Source organism: Diabrotica undecimpunctata, chromosome 6 (assembly GCF_040954645.1).
Source record: "Diabrotica undecimpunctata isolate CICGRU chromosome 6, icDiaUnde3, whole genome shotgun sequence".
Taxonomy (NCBI): Eukaryota; Metazoa; Arthropoda; class Insecta; order Coleoptera; family Chrysomelidae; genus Diabrotica; species Diabrotica undecimpunctata.
The window spans coordinates 110,542,502-110,565,875 of record NC_092808.1 but is presented as its reverse complement, the minus strand read 5'-3'; positions in this window follow the sequence as shown (position 1 = coordinate 110,565,875).

Genomic DNA, 23,374 nt, shown 5'->3' with positions numbered 1-23,374 from the left:
TCTGATTTTTATTTATTGTATTGTTACTAAAATCTTTGTAAGTCGAAAATAAAAGTTTTAATTGTGAGTTCAGTTTTTAAAAAAGTGTTTTTCCCAAGAACATTCATAATTGGCGCAGTCAGTACGGAAATGGAAAAGTCTTTATAGATCCTCGTCACTTTTAAGTGTTTGTCCACTGTTCCAAGAACCAGCCCCAGGGAAATCGTCATCGTCTTTATCCTGTAAGCGATATTTATCATTACTTAGAATTAAGAAGATTCAATTTTAAAAGAATTTTTATAAATCAGACTCCTCTGAATCCATAAATTGAATCAGAGCTAGATTAGAAGATAAATTTAACAAAGATTTAAATAGATTAACAGACAGACTAAAACAATTTAAAAATATCTCCTCTAAGTCCTTAGATTGACTTGGGAGTCAGATTCAGAAACGTATTTAAAGACAAATTTGAATAGCTTAATAAATACTATATATTAATAAACATAGAGATTAATAGAAAATAACTAGATTTAGATTGATATATTTATATATTAACTATTGAAAATTTACTATACTGATTTGACTATTGTCTATATATATATATATATATATATATATATATATATATATATATATATATATATATATATATATATATATATATATATATATATATATATATATTGAAATTTTTTTAAAATATGTCAGTTCCACAATTTGACGTTAAAAATTTATGCAATCTTCCAAATTTTGACGGAAATCCAAATGAATTACATGAATTTATTAAAGTTTCTATAATACTTCTAAACCATTATTATGACAAACTTAATGCAGCTAATATACAAAAAAATTATTTGCTTCATGGTATTATCAGTAAATTAACAGGTAGAGCCAAGGAAGTTATATCTGTATATGGATGCGAAAATTGGGATGAAATAAAAAACGCATTAATTCAAAATTTTGGAGACCAGAGAGATGAAAATTCGCTTAAAAGGGACCTAGTAAATTTAAGACAAAGCTTAACAGAATCTATTATGCATTTTTATGAAAAGATCATGGGACTTTTAAGCTGTATTAATAGTTCCCTAGAATTACATACCGTAAATGTCGATATTAAAAGGAGCAAACAAGAATTTCTCCGTCAACATTCTTAGCAGGCCTACGAAAACCAATGGGCTCTGTTATCAGAGCAATGAGACCAGGAAGTTTAGCCACGGCAATACAATACGTACAGGAAGAAAATAATGTTTGATACCTTCAAAAAAATCAAATAAGTCAACCTTCAACATCAGGAAGAAGCGAAAATTATCAAGAACGCCGACCTCGTAGACAGCAGATGCCTGTACCTATCCAGAAACCATTGTATCAATGGTTTATCACAACCTCCAGCAATTATACGAACCTTTCCGAATAAAAGACGTTATCATATCTAGCTATCGAAAGATCAGTTAAAAGCTGATACCATAAAATTTTTTAAAGAACACCTCAACTCGAAAAAGAAGTATGCAATTTTATTTGAAACAGAAGAAGAAATTTTTGCAAAACTTTGCGAAATTATCAGGAAAAATTTTAAACACAACGCATATGACTATTTTAAATGTAATCTTTTATCGGAAGATGTTAACCTAGAAGAACAACAAAAAGAAATTATAAAAAACTATCATGAAGAAAATTAATTACTACTTAAATGGGAATAAGCCACAATTGAAGATTAAAATACGTTTATTGACGTTTCAATTTCCACTTCGGAAAATTTCCGAAGTAGAAATTGAAACGTCAATAAATGTTTTTAACCTTTAATTGTGGCTTATTCCCATTTAAGTAGTAATTAATTTAAAATGCCACAAGAAAATAGCTTCAGAACAATATCATGAAGAAAAAACGAACCACATGGGAATATATGAAACGGAAAGACAAATAAGAAAACGATATTAATGCCTACTATGAAGAAGGACATAGAAGGTATCATAAACTTTTGCGATATATGTCAAGAAAATAAATACAACAGACTTCTTCCCAAACAAAAATTTATGGTTACACCGATTCCCACTAAACCACTGGAAATAGTTCACATTGATTTATTCCAGGCTGACGGACAGAAGTTTCTTACCATAATAGACGCCATTTCGAAGTATGGACAAGCCTAGTAGTATAGAAACAAAATCGAGACAAGACCCTATTACCTATAAACCAAGCACCTAAATCTATACACGAAAAACAGTTACCAGAAATAAATTACTTCCGCGATATTCCGCAAAACATATAAAAAGGAATAACGAAGTGATTGTAAACACATCAAAAGCTACAGTTCACAAGAAAAACATAAAACATCAACCTAAGTCAAAAACTAACTCTGAACCTTCCCCACAGGATCACCCTGACGATGGGAGAGGAAGTGAAGATCAAGGACCTGAAAGACAACCCAGGAATAATTCCCCTCAACCTGGGACAAACAAAGATTCATACTAGTACACACGATTTTATACACTTTTTTAAACTACTACCAATAAGGGAACAATTGGACAGAATTGAAACCCAGTACGATGCAGTGACCACAGCAATTCAAAATGGACTTAGCCATCCGTATTTTAGCAGTTCACAAAATTTCGACCAAGCTCTTAGATACCAAATAAAATCAGCTCAAGGAAAATTCTCAACAATTTACCCCTATAGCAGAACAAGAAGAGGGCTAATTAATAGACTAGGAAGCATTTATCAAAGCAATTTCTGGAAATCTAGATCAAGATGATGCAGAAAAATACAACAATGCTATAGAAACTTTACAGACGAATCAGGAAAATCTTATAAATCATCTTAATCGTCACATTAGCTTGAACAAGAAGAGAATTTAACGAAACCATCACATTAATAACACACTATTAAAGATTTAATCTTAACTGTCTTTTCCTTTTATTCCGATATACTCTGTACGAGTACTAGAAACCAAATTCGCTAAGGGTTTTTGCTTAGTTGAGAAGACATGTCGTGAAATGCAATTTTTAGATTCCCCATGTCTCTATTAACATCTTTATCAACGTCTGTTTTGCCTTGCAATTCTTAGAAGGCACAGACTAAAGCAAAAATCTGAATTTGGTTTCGAAAATAAGATTACGGATTTTAACAATAGATTTCTTTTAAAAAACAAATTTTGTACAAACTGTCGCTTGGAACCCTGTGGTTCTCAGCCCTCGACTTAACGCAAAATTTAAAAATATAATATCTAGGGTGTAAAAATAACAAATAATGACAAGTTGATGGCAACTTTCGAAATAGCAGCAACCTGTCAATACTTTTGACTTAAAAATCAGCTCCAGTTTACACAAAAGTCCAACTACGTTCAGGTTTATGTTTAACATGCAATCTATGTGAAACACCCTGTATATAAAATATTTTTTATATTAGTCGGAAGCTATTTTCTTGTGATATTTAAATACTATTTACAATCTTTAACGGGATTTCAACACCATTTCAGTTAAAAATAAGTTTATTTTAACGTTTCGTTTTTCACTTCGGAAATTGTTATCAAAATACTGTGAGAAAAGATCGATTTGCGAAGTGAAAGTCTTAATGTTAAAATAAACGTACGAGTATTTTGAACTAAATTAATGAACCGAACTAAACGGAATGTAATTAATTTGTGAAGATTCTTAATATTTTATTTATAAAATGGATTTTCATCAAGTTCGGTCGATTTCATCAGCTATAATGTTTTATTCCTTTTTTTGTTTTGTATTATTACAGCAAAATAAAGGATTTTTATATTTAAAGCAGCTAATTCCTGTTTTTTATACAACATAAAATGGAATACAAAGAGATCCTGGAGTAAACTGAACTGTTGTTGGATGAAAAGCATTTTCTCTAAACAATCGACTTACATATGTTTTTAAAAGCTCTATATCTTTTGAAGTTATAAATAGTAATACCACAAAGTGTATTGTAGAACAAAGTAGAAAACATATTCTATATACCTCACATTGAAATAAAGAAGACGCAAAATGTTATCAAATTCTACAATTATTACGCAGCTGAGATACCTTTTGGTAATTAAGTACTTATTATCGAGAAGGTCAATATGGGGACTGACAAATTAATATACAAAGAACTAAATCGTCTTAAGAAATCAGAATTATTGGAAAGACTTATTCACAAAAAGGTTCCCGAAGGAATAAAAATTAAAAAAAAATCCACAAGGAAAATAATTCCTGTAGCTGGCTGTATACCACGTATAACAAAAGAGGTTAGTCTTTGTATGTGGGTATATTTTATTTTATAAAAACCCTTAAAAGGGCAACATTACAAGCACGAACGTTTTCGGAACAACTGTTCCATCATCAGGTTAAAATACCTAAAATAAGTATAAACCATTTAATTACAGCAAACGTGGTTTAAAATTTTGACTAAGGTTAAAAAACAATAAAATGGTTATACTTACAGGTTACCATGCCTGAGCCACCAAAATATTTGGGTAAAAACCCTTTAAAATGAAATGTGTTACCAAAGATTGTACATGATGTTGATAATATTATATGATGTTTAATATTTTAATTAGATTTTACTTCAGGTAACATACACCTATGCTTAAGTGAGTTCCAGTGTCCGGAGAGTAAACCTCTTCAAACGGACTTCGGCTGGCAACTGATTGATAAAATACCCATGAACGGTGTCAAAAACAAAATGTCAATGAACCATGAAACAGTGTTAGTTAAACATATTACTACAGCCAAAAGATTAAAAAAAAACTTTGATGATGTTAAAATGATAACAGCAATCCAGGTGTTGGGATTTAAAAATGTTTCTATAATTATTTAATATTGGATATAAAAGATGTAAATTACTGGTGTTGTTGAAGGTCATGTTTATGAGGATGACGTATGCATTAGGCAGCTTATGTTACTCTTTATCGTATGGAGTGTGGTCTAAAAGGTGTAATTTGTGACGAATTAGCTGAAATATATGGAAATGTCCTTTTATGTTGCTTACATCTAGGACAAGGAAAAATAAATAGTATATATTTGTAGCTAATGTTAGACTTCGTATGTAGATGAAATTGTTTAATACTGCTTGTATCGTAAAAATTTTTTTTAATATAAGTGAGTCCAATAGATTGAGAAAAAGGATTGAAAATCTTCCGGCTGAAGGAATTAAAGTTATAATATATGTGATTAAATTTAAAAATTTTTGGAATAAATTTTTAAATAAAAATTAGTGAAAGTGTCAAAAATGTTTTGGAGACCAGTGGATCTACTTGTTCCGATGTGAAACTGTATAATAGTGATTTGAGGTTAGAACTCACTCAACTACAGTGCAAGTTAAAGTGTGCCGAGATCGAGATTACTTACTTAAAATAGTTAAATACAGAGCTAGTAAAAGGTAATGAACGTCAAGATTTAATTATTTCTTTATTAAAAACGAATTCAAATAAAAATATTGAACATAAACGGACTACGTCCAACGTTGCCAATCCTACTAACGGAGGATTTAAACCACCTGAAAATTCAAATCCTGTAGCTAATAACATTAGTCGTAGTCGTAGTAAAAGTCAATCCACGTCTATTGTGGAAGCAGTACTTCCAGCTTCAGTTCTTTTAGGAAGTAATAAGTGCCAAAAGGCCCAAAAATGTATTATGTCGTCTGTAATAAATCTTACGAAAGAAGCCACAAATGACGAAGCTCCACGGCAGAAAGTTCAAGACCGAAACAAAAGAAGAAGACAGTTAGTTGTTGGAACTGGTGCTGGATCTGTCAAAGGTGTTCCAAAATATGTAGATAAACATGTATATCGCATTGATCCTAGCACCAATGTGACTGCAATGGAAAATCTTCTGAAACCCGATTTTCCGGAAGTGCTTTAATTTAAGGTCCGAATATATCAAAATAATTTCAATAAAGCTATGGATCCAGCACTCTGGCCTGAAAATGCATGTGTGAACAATTTTTTGTACCTACGGAAAAATCAGAGGTTCCAGAGGTAATGTTTAACCCTAAATTAATGTTAATAAATGTTCAAAGTATAAATATCCATAAAATATCTGACATTGTTGTGGATATTAATACATTTAAAAATATAAAAATCTTATGTCTAACAGAATTATGGGAAACCATTGACTCTATTAATAATGTATACATTCATGAATTTACTATGGGTAGTAGTTATTGTAGAAACTCTTCAGTAAGAGGAGGTGGTGTAGGAATATTCGTAAAGAGAAATGTAATCGCTCATAATATTAATGTTAAAAAATTCTACATTCAGAGTTTTGTTGTTCTTTAATTGGGGATAAAAACAATAATATCTTTTACATATTGAATTTCTACTGATCTCCGTATGGAGATGTAAATATTTTTTTAAATAATCTTGACTGTTTTTTAAATCATTTATAGAAGCCGAATGCATGTTATATTATTTGTGGTGACTTTAATATTGATATGAAAACGTCAAACAATAACCAAACAAAACTACTGAATTGCTTATCTGCTTATAACATACATACTAATTTTGTCAAATGGCCTACAAGAGTAACAAATACCAGCATAACAACAATTGATAATATTTTTGTAAATTTTTCTAATTTAGGTACATCATGTATTCTTGACAACACTGTGTCTGATCATAAAACTGTTTTAGTTGAACTTGAAATAGATATATCGACCTTGCCTATGTCTTGTCAAAAGCGATATGTTTCTGAGAGTGGGATAGATAATTTTGATCTTGTGCTGGAAGATTGGAATCTTGTGTATGGTATACTTGATACTAATTTGGCTTTTAATGTGTTCGTTGATATTTTTTCGTATTATTTTTACATTAATTTTCTATGGCAAAATAAACGTATTATAAATGATCGTAAAAAATGGGTAAACACTGAAGTACACTTATCTAGTAGTAACTTAAAAAACTTGCATGTTTTATCTAGACCCTGTCCGTGTCTTCGTGAATATTACAAGTTAGAAAAAAAGAAACACCAGAAACTTTTATGTTTGACAAAGAAAAATTATTACCAGATTATTATTTCGTCATCAGATAATCCTACAAAAAGTGCCTGGAGACTTGTTGCTGACGTGACTAATAATGTTGACAATAATGGAAGGAAAAATATATACCTAAAATCAGATAAAAATTGTCTAATAGAGGAATGCCCTATCGTTGCTAACATGTTCAATGTTTTCTTTAAGAATGCTCCAATTGAGGTACGTTTTAAAATTCCCAGTCATCAAAACAGTACTTTAAGGAAACCGCCTTATAATGAAAATACTTCAATACTTATATCAGATAAATCACATATATCTCTTGAAAATAAATGTAACGAACTCTTGTGTGATCTTAGTTATTGGTTTTCCTCAAATTGGTTACATTTTAATGCGGATAACACGCATACTATTCATTTCCACAATAGACAGAAACATCTGTTCGATATCGAACTATCAATATATTTATTAATAAGAGTAAGAGTTATTTTACTAGATATAAACTTTTAACTGTGCCGTGCTTATATATTTTTGAAGTTTGTGTTTTTATTCATTCAAATCTCGAGAAATTTAAAACTAATAGTCAAATTCACAATATAAATATAAGGCAGAATCAAAAATTATATGTGCCTTTTTCTAAAGAAAATATGCAGTTTTACTCACCTACCTGCAATAATAGGTCAAAGAATATATAATACGTTACCCGAGCCAATAAAAAAATGTAAGAATATGAATATATTAAAATTAACTTTAAAAGATTTTTTATTGCAGAATAGGTTTTATTCTGTTGATGAATATTTTAGTAGTTGACATTATTTTAAGTGTATGCTAGTAATTTTACATTTTCTATTTGTGTTTGTCTTGTAATCTTAGGTCTAGTGTAATTTTAGATTTACATTTATATTTACTAAATTTTGTTTTCTAAACTGTGACTGATCCTATACAAATTGTATTTGTCAAAAAGGAAATAAAGTATTATTTATTTTTTTTTTTTATTTAGAAGTACAGCCGCATCCACCATAATGGTTATTAGCGGCGGCTACAGAATTACAAAATTAGAGTTTATAAAATATTCCTATAGATTTTAAGAAATTTACGATATTAATAACAGAAAAATTAGTGCCTAATAAATTACTTAAACTGTTATGTAAGGTATGTTAAATGTAAGACGAAAATGGGCAAATCTATGACATTCAATTAATAAATGGTTAACGGTTATTTGTACATTACATGTTTCACAAATAGGTGGATCACTTTTGGACAGTAAATATGTGAGTAAGTCTCGTGTGTCCAATTCGTAATCTAGTTATCACCAATTGTTCTCTTCTGTTCCTGGTTGAGGGTTGCCAAGCTGTAACATCATTTTTAATTTGCTTCAGTAATGTTTGACCATTCGTTTTTCCACTTGCACAAAACTCGATTTTTTATAAAAGCTTTTATATCACTCGCGGTATTTCGATTCTCGGCTTTTTCTATATCGGCACATTTAGCAATTTCACTCGCGCACTGGTCCGCACTTTCGTTGCCAGCAATGACAATGTGGGATGGGATCCATATAAATCTGATACTCCTAGAATTTTCTTGAGCCTTCATGAGTTCTAGTTTTATCAGTTTCTCAAGGGGACCTTTAGGATAGATCTGTTTAAGGGTTTGAAGGGCGCTTAGTGAGTCACTTAAGATAACAGAGTTAGGAATGTTATTAGAATTTATATGCATGATAGCTTTAAACATTGCATAGAGCTCAGCGGAAAAAATCGAAAAGAAGGTTGGAAGACAAAATTGATATGTATCGCTTGGAGTAACGAGTGCAGCACCTACTCCTTTATCACACTTAGATGCATCTGTAAAGATTTTATAGCTATGTTCGTAATGCTGACGGAAAATTAGATCTAGATTATTCTTAATCTCTGCGTAACAGTTAATATGTTTGTTGTATTGGGTTAGACAGGTATTTAAATTTGGGGTATTAATTATCCAAGGAGAGGGGCTTTTAATATTGATTGGAAAGGTATTTGGGAATTCTATATTAAGACATCTCAGGTAACACCGTACTCGCTCATAGTAAGGCTTATGTTTGGTACTATTGGTAAAGAGATTTATATATTTATTAGTGAACGTATTATTAAATAGAGGTTTGTTTACATTTGAGGCTATTGACGTTGCGTGTGAAAGTGTTAAGGAAATTCGGCGGTGATATAATGAAGGCTCCCCACTTTCAGAATATAAACTTTCCACCGGTGACGTTCGAAATGCGCCAAGAGAGAGTTTAAGTGCTGTGTTGTGAATAGAGTCTAGTTGTTTTAACAATGTGGGGGAAGCAGAGGCGTAAGCGATTGATCCATAATCAATTTTTGATCTAATTAGAGTTCTGTAGATTGTAAGTAAGGTAGAGAGGTCAGAGCCCCAAAATCTATTTGACAGTGTTCTCATTAGGTTAAGTTTCTTATGACAAGTCAAAACTAATTGTCTAATATGTTCTTTCCAAGTAAGTTGATTATCAAACCACATACCTAAGAATTTTACACATGATTTGAAGGATAACGATGTATTGAAAAACTTGAGATTGGGATTATTTGAGAAGTTCTTTTTTGAGAATACCATACCAACGGGTTTTTGTAACCGAGAATTGAAAACCAGTATCGCGAGACGACTTTTCGAGTTTTTGTAAGAAAGTTTGCAAAATTGTTGAAGTTAAATTAATATCTTTGCCTTTTACGTAAACCACCAAGTCATCTGCATATAAACGTGCTTTTAAAGGTTTTTTGAGGTTCTTGATTATGTCATTAATAGCAATTAAGAAAAGTGTAGGACTAATAATTGAGCCTTGAGGGATACCGTTTTCTTCCTCCTGCATTTCGGAATAGAAGTTGTTAACTCTTACACGAAAAGATCTGTTTTCTAGAAAGTTCTTGATAAAATGAAGGCAATTTCCACGAATGTTCCATAACTGTAACTTTTTTAAAATGTTGAATCTCCAGCATGTATTAAATGCTTTTCTTAAGTCAAAAATTACTGTGATACAATGCTGTTTTGTTGCCAGAGATTCGTGAATATCACTTTCCAGGTCCAATATGTTGTCTATACCGGATCGGTTTTGTCGGAAACCATTTTGTTCGTTTATAAGTAAGTTCGAATTTTCTAGATGCCAAATCAGCCTTAAGTTAATAATTTTTTCTACAGATGGGTACAGGTGTCGCTGCCAAATGAAGTTAAATAATTGAAGTATGTAATTTTTAGCGGAAGTGGGTAGGTGCTTTAAGAAAATACTTGGGATATCGTCAGGCCCAGGACTTGTTTCTTTTAGATCGTTCAGTGAGTTGTTTAGTTCTTGTAACGTGAGAGGAGCGTTTAATGGAATGTTATAGTTTTCTAAATAGAGGTTAGACCTTTCGGCCTCTAGTTTATTTTCCAGAAATACAGGGTCAAAATTTTCATTGGAAGACATTTCTCTGTAGTTTTTAGCTAATGTATTAACAATTTCAATAGGAGAGGTGACAATTTGATTACCTATTTTGAGACTAGATATTGGGGATGACTCCTTTATACCAGAAATTTTACGTATTTTCTTCCATACTTTTCTTACAGGAGTGGAACTGTTAATGCTAGAGACATATTGGGCCCAACTGGATTTTTTTGTTTGATTTATTAAACGTTGAGCTCTGGCCTTCATTTTTTTGTAGTTAATTTTATTTTCGAGTGTTTTATGCTTCTTAAATCTATTAAAAGCTGTTTTGCTGGCACGTACTGCTTCGTTACACTCCAAATTCCACCAAGGCACAGAAACATGATTTTTAATGGGCTTTGTTTTGCCGATGAAGAGCTCCGCACTCTGCAGAATGACACTATTAAAAGTACCTAAAGAATCGTTAATATTATCATTCAGTATAAGACTCTCCAAAGCCTTATCTATATAATTTTCAAAATCGATCCACTTAGCCGAATTTATATTCCATTTGGGCAAGAAGGATATTGGGCAAGGCTGACCTGAGAGATTCTTAATGGTAATAGGGTGATGGTCGCTACCATAAGTATACTCGAGAACATTCCAAGAGAGACGCGGAGCAAGACCTGGATCACAGATGTTAAATCGTGTAGGTGAACCATCATTTAGAAAATTTAATTGAAGATCCTGCATTACCTTTTCTAAAAGTTTTCCTCTGTGATCAGTACGCTTAGATCCCCAAATAAAGTTATGACCGTTAAAATCACCTACGATGATTCGAGGAGAGGGTATCTGTTCGATAAGGCTTTTTAAATCTTCATATGTAGCTGAAGAACTAGATGGAAGGTAAATGTTACAAATAAAAATTGGAACGGGAGCGGTGATCTCTATAACTATAGTTTCAATGTTACTATTGACAGGAAAAACATTTGCAACTAAAGATTTTTTGACAAGTGTCATAACACCACCTAAAGAGAAATTATTGTCATGTACTCTATCTTTTCTAAAAATGTTAAAATATTTGGAATTACAGTTTTTTTGGGGGTTTAAATTTGTTTCTTGGAGACATATTATTTCGGTAGAGAATTCAGAAATAAGTTTTTGTAAGGTTGGGAGTCGATGGAAAAATCCATCTATATTCCATTGCAGTAGTTTAGTGAATTGTATTATATACGAAAAGTATGAATTTACGGGTTAACCTGAGATGACTCGCCCTCGGATTCAGAGATGTCGTTACCCAAGTGTCGGAGGATTTTCTTTCTTAAGAAGGTGATATAACGTTTGGTTGATCTATCTTTTAATTGCGGATGAACTTTAGTTAACATATGAACTAATCCCAAAAGGTCAGAAGTAAACTCTTGAATTATGTTAGAAGGATCTTGCACGCCGCTAACATTGCTTAGAAGTAGATTTAATTGGTCAAAATTGAGAACAAATGTGGGTAAATGATTTTGGATAAAATCTTTGGCAGGTTCAAGGTCATATGATTTTGTTGATTTTATGCATGTATGCTCCTCGTTGCTTTTAACTTTCTTGGCTCTAGGTTTGGATGTAGGTACAGCAAATGATTTTTCTGTATGAGTTGTTTCTGGAGACGTAAGAACATCATTGATACTACGTTTTGGCTGAAGATCGATATTGATTACTTTGCAGCTTTCCAAGGTGTTAACTTCTTCTTGACCATTAGGAATGCTCAGATTATTTGCTAATTTTTCTTGGACGGAAATTTGTTCGTTTGATATGGATGTTGATGCAGGTTGAGGCATGATGTCAGGGGTGAAAGGAGTAGTAGATTGACTGTTATTAGAATCAATTAAATTTGTTGTTGATTCTAGTTTATCGGGACAGTTGGTGGCGATATGTCCAGACTTTTTGCAGTTATAACAGGCCATAGTTTCTTGAGATAAGAATATTCGATATGTTGTATTATCGAAGTTTAAGGTGAATGAGTCGGGTAAGGAGATATTATGGGGACTGACATTATATTTGTCTTCTAAAACTTAAAATATGATTATATTCCAGAAGGGTGGAACTTATTTACAGAAAAGTGACAGGAGAGACCATATTAAGTCCAATACTTTGTAGATAATCAACTAACAGACTGTGTGGTATTGTTGGACATACGTTTGAAAAAACAATACGTTCCGCTGGTGAGATTAATCTTCTAGCTTGTACAATATTGTTCTGGATTTGTATGTGTCCATGGTTTTGCATGAATTCGTCCACGATTTTTTTGTTTGCAAGGTACATGCAACTCCGATTATTGGATAGTCGGGAGGAAAATATAATATTTTTGGGATGAATTAGGTTACCCAAAGGAATTAAGTAATCTTGCAGTCGAGTATTTTCTAAAGCGCTGAAGACAATTGCTTGGTGTTTTGAGGGAAATTGTGTAGAAGCTGCTGATGAATAGGTTTTATTGGTATTTGTCTGTAATTGCGATACTTGTGGTATGTTAGAGAGACTCTGAATATTAGGTTCCATTTTTGATTTTAACACGGAACATGTGTTTAAAAATAATACGGACCTGCCTAGTAATCAAACAGGTAGTAAAACTGGAATAATATTTCTTGAGTCGTATCTTATTGATAATTGTTAAACTCAACAATTTCATCAACCAAAAATCAACCAAAAACTGGTTGATCACGTTATATTAATGAAAACTATTATGATGTGTTCACTTACTGGTGTTTCATGTAATTGTCACTTAACTATTTATAAATAAACTCAATAAAGTATTATTATTATTATTAATTACTTATTAGAGAAAGATCAATTTTAAAATTTAATTGAAAACTTTTATTAAAGTAAGTTGAAATTTGATTAAACTTAATTTCTCAACATATCCAGAGATGAAATACGAGTCTATTGGAGTTACTCTGCTGACTAACTCTATTTTTTTCTTTCTGGAGAGGGTGTTTTCGTCTCTTTGTATTTGTCTTTTAGTCAATATTTTTGAAGTGAAAACTTTTTAGCACTCGGTATGTTTTGAACGGGCCCGAAATCCTATTTAGCGCGATTCAAAAAATCGAGACGGGTGTAGTAACCTTGCTGTGTACCGTAATGCAGTGTGTCAATTTTAAAACTTATAATGGGCTATATCTCACGAACAAAAGCTGATATCAAAAAATGCTTAAAACCTTTTCTAGGATAGTAAGGGGAAACTAAAATGACATGAAAGAGAACCTCCATCAACCCCCTAGGACCCACCCACCACAACCAAAAAAGTTTAAATTGTAAACCCCTACTTATGATACATAATTGAAAAGACTATAAAAAACTCTACCCAATGGTATAAATAATAATTATACAGGGTGAGGCATTTAAAGAAGATATGAATTCATCAAGAATCGAAATTCTGGGAGAGCATATTACCATAGATATCAACATAGTTCAAAAAGCTATAGCAGGGATGAAGAATGGAAAAGCAAGTGGACCAGAGGGAGTAACTACGGAATTAATAAAGAATGGCTCAGAGAAATTACACAGAATGATCACGGTGATATTTAACGAATATATTAATGGACATCCAACACCAGATGAATGGAAAACAGCATTATATGACCCCAATATATAAAAAAGGTGACAGGAGAAATTGTAAAAACTATAGAGGGATATCGGTCACAAGCTCAATGAGTCGACTATACGGTCGAATACTACGGGACCTGATAGAGGAAGATTATCAATCGTCTGAAGACGAAGAACAAGGAGGATTTAGAGCAGGTCGTTCATGTACAGATAACATCTTCTGTCTTAAACAAATTATAGAAAAGAAAATTGTGACAAATAGAGAGTTACATATGACTTTTGTAGATCTTGAGAAGGCATATGACACAGTCTCGCTAAATAAACTATGGAAAGTCCTAGGAACATCAAACATACATCAAACATTGGTTAGTGCTCTCAAAGATCTATATTATGGTTCAAACTCCCAAATGAAATTCGGAAACCTCTTAGCTGAAAAATTTGCAGTTACTAAGGGTCTTAGACAAGGATGTTGTATCTCTCCGACTCTATTTAAGATTTATATCTCTGCAGCTCTGAAACAATGGAAAAGGAAAGTCAAAGGAATGGGTATACAATTGAACGATCAGGATTACATATATACTTTACAGTTTGCAGATGATCAGGTGGTGATCTCAAATGACAAAGATGACATGGAATACATGCTTAGAAAACTAATTGAAGAATACTAGAAATGGGGATTAAATATCAATTTAGAAAAGACAAAATACCTCTCAATTGGAGCTGAAGCAGAACAACTTGATATCGATGACAATCAAAAAATAAATCCATGCAAGCACGAAGAGCTATAGCATGTTTGAACGGAGTTCTATGGAGTAAAGAAATATCAAAGAAAAGAAAATGGAACATCTATGAGACAATGGTTAAAACTAGCCGACTTTATGGAGCTGAGACATGGAGAATAACCGAAAAATATAAGAAAAAGGTCGAAGCCACGGAAATGGATGCCATCAGAAGATCGATGAGAATATCAAGAGCCGACAGAATACGGAATGAAGTGATAAAACAACAAATGGGTATAGAGGGCACTATAGTGGATGATATTGAGAGAAAACAGCTTCTATGTTATGGGCATGTGAGCCGAATGGGGGACGAAAGATTGCCTAAAAAAACGATGATGTGGCAGCCCCCAGAGAAGAGGAAACGAGGAAGACCACCACAGAGCTGGAACCTGGGAGTTAGGAAAGCGATTAGCGCTCGAAATCTGGACGAAGACCTAACTCAAGACAGAATACAGTGGCGTTTGGGAGTCGGACAACGTCGTGAGACGTTATAAAAAAACCGAATATATATATATATATATATATATATATATATATATATATATACAGGGTGAAGCAATAATGTGAAACTTTAGCTTAAATGGAAAATCTAATGAGGTTTTTGTTGATTCTGTTGATGACCCTGTATAATTATTGTTTAATAATATACAGGGTATTAATATCAACCGAATTACTATGACATTTGTAATTGTAATGCTATCTCCCGGACTATTATTTTAATGATGTGCCGGTCGGAATTTTTTTTATTAAATAAAAACTTAATTTCTGTTTTTGCAAAATAAGTTGAAAGCATCTGTTTTTTGGGTTCTGTCAGATTCAATAAGTTTTGGTTTAATTGAGAATTTTAAATGTCATTAGTTTACCGTCATTTGTACGATCGGTATTGTCATTCAGCTGTAGTTGTCAACTGTAGCATTTTATAAATCACCTTGTATACATTAAAACAGCGAAATATTTTCTTAACCCTTTTGCGTCGTTGGCATTTGTAATATAAACGTTTCTGGCTTGTCTATAATAATTTTAATTGCCTTCTTTTGATATTCTTCTTCTCATGGCGCCGCCTCCTTTCGAAGGTTGGCGATCCAAATGGCAATTGTAGTTTTGGAAACTGCTGCGCGAAAGATTTCTGTGGATGAACGGTCGAACCATCTCCTCAGGTCTTTCAGCCACGAGTTCTGGCGTCTTCCTACTGATCTTTTCCCTGTGCTTTTTCTTCCAGTATAACTTGGAGTAATTCGTATTTTTCGCCTCTCAACACATGACCCAAGTGATGCATCTTCCTCTCTTTGATTATTCTTAGTAATTCTTTTTGTTTACACATGCGACGAAGTACCTCAATATTCGTAACTCCATGTACCCATAGAATTCTCAGCATTCGTCTGTATATATACATCAATACGGTATGGTAATATATATTAATTTTACCATATTTCGAGTTATAATTATTGGATTAAAGTTTAGTAAACGCCACTTTCTTTGTCTTTTTTTTTCAAGAAACAAATTTGATATAAGAATTCTAGCTCTTTTAGTTTACGAGCTAGAGCCTTATAAACAATATTTAAGTTGTTTATAACAATTTTTTGACTGCTCGGATCGAAATCTACCCTCGAAATTCGTAATCAGCAGCCAAAAATATATAAAAAAAATTTGGGTGGACCCACTTATAGTCCAAAGCTGGCCTTTGGACTATAAGTATAGATATCAAATAATATCAAAGATATTAAAGATATAATTAAGAGATATAGAGTGCTAGTTAAAAGTCCGTTCCCCCCTCGTATCTTTTGAACGGTTATACTTATAACGTAGGAGTAGGCTTCTTATTTAGTCATACCAAGTGACCTAATAGTGACAGATGACGTTACAGCGCCACTGTGACAGATAATTTTAAATAGGACCTTATGGCAAGTGATACCTCGGTTGAAACGTATTGAAAATACCTGTTCAACCATATTAATTTTATTTGAGTTTAAGCACACTTTGATGAATAAATTAAATAAATACTAAAATTGTAGTTTCACATTTAATTAATAAATATTAAACCTCCGCCTCTGATTACTTGTCAAAAAGTTAACGTTTTTCAATTCTCTAATTGTTTTTACGTCAACGTCAACTTTTGATTCATTCACAACTAATGATTCCCATTAAGAAATAATGGGAATCAAACGAACATCTGTGATTGTTCGTTTGATTCCCATTATTTCTCTAATGCGTTCGTTGGTAATCCTTTCTCTCCTAGATCTTCCTGTTCTTCTCTTCTCCAAAAACTCATTTTTGTCGCTTTCAGCGTTGCCAGTGTTCTTTCTTTCAGTGGCCATACCTCACAGCTGTATAAAGTGATACTTTTTATTATAGTCTCATATATCCTCTTTTTATTTTCTTTGCTTATTTCATCCATACAAATTAAAAATTGAGCACCAACTTTCAGATGATGACCCCTACCGAAGACTAGAATTCTGTGAAAATATGTCCAATAAAATTAACCAACAGCCCGATTACATAAAAACAATTTGTTTTAGTAACGAACGTTCTCTTTCTCTCTCTCAATGGAAATGTTAACACACACAATGCGAGGTATTGGAGTGACACAAACCCTCACGTCTTTCGTGAAACACATACTAAATTTAGAAAAAAAAAAAAATAAAAGTTTGGGCAGGTATTTTGGGAAACCACATAGTTGGGCTTGTTTTTCTCAATACTAACTTAACCGATGAAGTGTATCTGGAGATGTTACAAAATGTAATTGAAGCGTTAATACTGAAATTTTGGAGAATAATCCAGATGAATTCGGCAACTTGGAAATAACGTTTCAACAAGATGGTGCTCCTGCACACCATTATGGTGCAGTAAGACGTTACCTAGATGAGAAACATAGTGGTAGATGGATTGGACGACGAGGTACAATAGGATGGCCAGCTCGGTCACCAGACCTCACTCCATTAAATTTTTTTCTGTGGGGATACTTGAAATTTAAAGTTTATGCTACAGCACCCGACAATATTGACATTTTGAAACAACGAATTGTTAGCATCGCTAAACCAATCTTATTTGGAAACGTTCCTGCTAGCTTAATATTTGAGTCAGCAAAATTAGAAAAAAATATATTTTTGAAATACCACCGTGTTCTGCTAAGTTTTAACAAATTTATTATCACCCTAGTAATTATTAACCCCTTGACTGCATCTTATGGAAAGCCAATAATTCTGTTAGGTGAATTAGGTATTTTAAAATTTAAGGTGAAAAAATCTTCTTTTACAATTTCACTCTCTTATACTTATAACTGAAATAAAAAAGTGTTTTGTTAAGTTTAGACTAAACTTTGATCACAATGATAATTTTTCACCCCTAAACCAATCTTATTTGGAAACGTTCCTGCTAGCTTAATATTCTAGCCAGCGGAATTAATAAAAAATATTTTTAAAATACCACAGTGTTCTGCTAGGTTTTTACGAATTTATTACCACCCTAGTAATTTTTCACCCTCAACTAACCCATGTGGAAAGTCAACAATTCTTTGGTTAAAATTTCAGGTGATGAAAAATCTATTTTAACAATTTTACTGTACTCTATCAATCAATATTTCTATTAGGTTAAAATTTATTACGAAAATATATTTTTATACTCCCCTGTACTCTACTTATAATTGAAATAAAAAGGTGTTCTGGTAAGTTGCTACACTTTCACCACCCTGATAATTTTCCACCACTAGAACAATTTTATTTGGAAACGTTCCCACTAGCAAAATATTCGAGCCAGCAGAATTTAAAAAATATACATTTTTGAAGGACCACAGTGTTTTGATAGGTTTTTACAGATGTATTACCACTCTATTATTTTTTCACTTCTTAACTACTCCTTGTGGGAAGTCAATATTAAGCTATTAAACGAAGCTCGAATATTAAGCTAGCTGAATCAAATAAATATTTTGAAATACAATATGATTTTGCTCGATTTTTACTAATTTTTCGCCTCTCAACTAACCCGTGGTAGCTTAGGTTAAAATAAAAAAAGGAATTTTTAAATACCACTGTATGCTACAAAGCTTTTCCATTTCATTTACCACCTTCACAATTGTTAACCCCTCTATAAGGAGCCAATAATTCTGCTAGGTTGAATTTTGAATTGACAAAACAAAATTATAAAATATGTATTTTTTTATTTATTAATTAAATAATTTTTTTGTATTGTACTTTTACTTCAACCTTTTACTATTTTTTGCTATCTTCATATTTTTCACCTAACACACTGGGCATAAATTCCACACTTTACGTTCTAATTTTGGCGCTATATTTGCAATTTATTGCCAAAGTTAAATCAATCTAAAATCCTATTACGACTGCAGCCCCCACTCCTTGATTGGCGGTACACTTCGCTCAGGTCTATGGATGTATCCAATAAATACAAATCTTTTAATCTTTTAAGAATAGGTGCCCAAGGTGTCCCCACCCTCCTTTACAATTAGGTAATTACTGTAGTAGACATACTAAAATTATTTCAATTTGAATATTTCTTACCTGGTAATTATTCTGTGAAATATAACAATTCCATTGTATTTACTAATACTCAACTTGATTTCATTTATATTATATTCTTAAAAAGGACTCACGATTCAATTTTTCTTAGCCATATACTCACTACTATAATCACAGTCAATTTTTTAAAACAGTTAAAATTTATAATTTTTGTAATTAAGTATTTTCATATTTTCAATATTTAAACATTTAAAAAATAAATATTAGTTAGCACATAGTAATATTTCAGAATTTTTTAAATTAGGGTAGTTAGGAAAAAATGACTAGGCTGGTAAAAATATAGTAAAAATCTATCAGAGCACTTTGGTATTTTTAAAAAGATTTCCCATTTAGCTAGCGTCAATGCGTAGCTTGTTGAATGTTTCCCATTTACTGTGGCTTTTAGGAGGTCGAAAATTATGAGGGTGGATAAAATTCAGTAAAACTCTGACAAGCAATTTATACTTTCAGTTACAAGAAGAGTACAGTAAAATTGTAAAAATAGATTTTTTATCACCTTAAATATTAACCCAACAGAATTACTGACTTCTCATAAGGAGTAGTTGAGGGGTGAATAATTACTAGTGTGGTAATAAATTCATAAAAACCTAGCAGAGGAGTGTGGTATATCATAAATATTATTTTTGGAATTCTACTAATTTTAACCATAAACCAGCAAAATCGCTCCCCTTAAGGGTGGTTTGGTGGTGAAAAATTATTAGGGTGGTAATAAATTAGTGAAAAATGGGTAAAAAAATATGCCATCCGCAATTTTTTTTTCTATATTCTGCTAGCTTGAACCTTCTTCTTCTTGATGTGCCTATCCGTTACAAATGTTGGCGATCATCATGGCAATCTTTGTCTTATCTGCAGCTGCGCGGAAAAGCTGCACAGATGTTGTATTGAACCAGATTCTGAGGTTACTTAACCAAGATGTTCTTCTTCTTCCTGGACCTCGTTTTCCAAATATTTTTCCTCCCAGCAGAATCGCTCCCATTAACGTTGGTTTGGTGGTAAAAAATTATTAAGGTGGTAATAAATTCGTGAAAAATGTAATTATTCCCCTTCAACCAATCAACACTGCAATCGATCTGCCCTCTACATTCAGTTTCAATCGCGAATAAATGGGTTTTGCATTCTTGTGTACTCTGGTGACGTAACTCAACCATCCCCACCCCAGTCGGAAGAGGCAACCGTAGTAAGTCTACGAACCGTGGTTTGAGCCAGTCTTGCCTAAACCACTAAACAAGGCGTCGGCAAGCAACGAGACGTTTACATTATCAAACATATCAGGTGACGATAGCGATAACGACAAAAACTATGTGCCAGATGACGAAAGTAAAGGTAAGATTAATATGTTTACTCTATATATTTTTTATTTCCACTTTACGTAATTGTCTTTTTTGAATAAAAACAAAATAAGGGTTAGGCATATTTTTGCTCTTACTCAGAACAAAAACTAATAAATCAAGTTAGGCATAATATTTTTGATGAAAAATAGTAAAATCTTATTTTAAATAATTTTTTCTCTAGATGAGAGTAAAATGAGCAGAATGTGATTAGAAATCCAAATAATCTGCAGAATGGACGAAAACGTATAAGAAAACCACAAACACATAAAAAATGCATAAGAAAAGAGAAACGTGCTCGTGGTCAAGAATATGTTTCCGCAACAGGAAAAGTCGTCTCAAATAAGACCTTTGATATGAAAGATTGTGAATGCCACCTTCGCTGTTTACAAAAAATACCGCAAGCTAGAAGAAAGCAAATTTTTGAAGGATTCTACATTATGAATTGGGACATGAAGCAATCATTCCTCGGTGGTCAGATACAAGTTTCACACGTTTTCAGGAAATACACAAAAAAGGAAAATAGTCGTAGAGAAAAAACCCGAAAGTACATTCGTCAAAATGAAAGCGGCGAAGATAAAGTAGTTTGTAAAAAGTTTTTTAAAGGAACTCTAGCAGTCTGCGATGGCACTTTGACTAATGCATTGAAGAGAACTCAAGAAACCGGTACTCCTATGAAAGTCATTATTGTCGCAGGGATAGTAATAGAAAGTATCTAAATCCCGAACTCAATATGAAACTCATGTATGACTTATACAAAAGTCAGTGTACTGAAGAGGGCCATCGAGCAGTATCACTGTATCTGTTTCGATACATATTCAATAGTAAATTTAACTTACATTTTCATCAACCACACAAAGACACGTGTCAAACCTGTGACGAATTTAAGGCACAAACTATTGGCACAGACAATACTAATACTAAAATTCAATATGAACTTCATTTGCGGCGAGCAGATGCAATAAGAGATATGAAAACAAGAGATGCAGATGAAGCTAGATCCAGCAATGGAACAAAACAAATTATGGTTTTTGACCTTAAAAAAAAAACTTTACCTACACCAATGTTATCAACTGGTGTAGTATATTACAAGCGACAACTATGGGTGTATAATCTCGGTATCCATAATGAGGTAAATAATGTTGGCCACATGCATGTTTGGGGCGAACACACAGCTTCCAGAGGAGCCCAAGAAGTAGCGTCCTGTCTTATTTATCACATTCAGAACTGCTTACCATCAGCAACCAGAGAAATCACTCTTTACAGCGATAGTTGCGGTGGTCAAAATCGCAACATTAAAGTTGTATTGGCACTGAGTAATATTTTGCAAAACTCGGAAATTGAAAAAGTGATTTAAAATTTCTTATACCTGGCCATAGCTTTTCTAGCTGCGATCAAGATTTTGGTGTAATAGAAAGAAAGAAAAAGTATCATCCTCAAATTTTTCATCCAAATCATTGGATGAATATAATTAAAAAGGCTAAAAAGAAAACACCAAAATTTGTTGCATCAGATGACAGCAGATCACTTTTTTACTACAAGAAGTTTGGAAAAGTCCATAACTTACAGAAAAATATCTGTAGAGAAGGAAAAAGTAGAATGACTCAAAATCAGATGGATACAACTACGCAAAAAGGAGCCCAAAACGATGTACTATAAATACAATTGTATCGAAAATGATGATCTCTTTAGTAAACTTGATTGACAAAAAGAGTTGGTCGTTGTAGACCTGTAATTACTGATTTGGCTGTTGAACTACCATTGTTGTATCCTCATGGACGACCTATTACAAAGGAAAAAAAGAAAGATTTAATCGATCTTCTTAAATATATACCTCCAGAACATCACAATTTTTATAGATCGCTTCAATCAGGGATCATTAAAGAAACAACTGGAGATTCAATTGAGTCTGACGTTGAAAATGATCAATAAAATAATTTATCGACCTACTTTATCGTTGCCTAGCCAACAACTGTATTACTTATTTTAATGTTAGTGTTAGCGCCAAAGTTGCCTACGAGTTTTTATCAAAAGTATAATTCACGTGTTCATCTTTAATTTTTCTTTGTATAACTTTTAGTTAAAGTAATATCTTGTTTATTTACAAAATATATTAAAATGTTTCTACATCGAGTGCGTTTTTTATTATCGCCAATTTACTTTACATCAACTTTCTGACTTATAATGAAAATGCGGCTTAGGCAAGTATGGAACTGAGCCACTCATATTATATATGATGGTAATACTATGCTGGTGTGCTTTTTGGTCCTTAGGTAAATGAACTTAATAATAAAATCAATTTAATCGAATATCAGACGGACACAAATGTACACAATATTTGTAAAATATACAATGATCACCATATTATTATTATGTAGGTATTCTTATTTATATGTACTTAGATATACAAAACATTTTATCCGTTATAATTCTTTAAAGTGGACTTCTTTGGTAAAATTGGTCAATAAACGTTATATAATCAAATATAATAAAGTTCTTAAAGTAAATCTTATAAAAACATTTCATTTTTTACTTTTCGTTTTATTTCTGGACACACCATTTTTTTTACTTACTCAAATTCCCGGGTTAACATAATGGCTACAATAAATACAGCACCCTAGGTAACAATTTGGTTTAATACAAAATTCCTACTATACCGTTTATACGGTGGGATGGCGTTTTAATATCAAAAAGAAAATGAAATAATGTAAAAGTCGTGCAGGCCTTATAAAATATGACACTTTAGGAAGAGTAAAGTACCACGATATTTCTTAAATATTTGAATGTCTGGCTGTAACAAATTTTATTCTACATTCATTCTATTTTGTA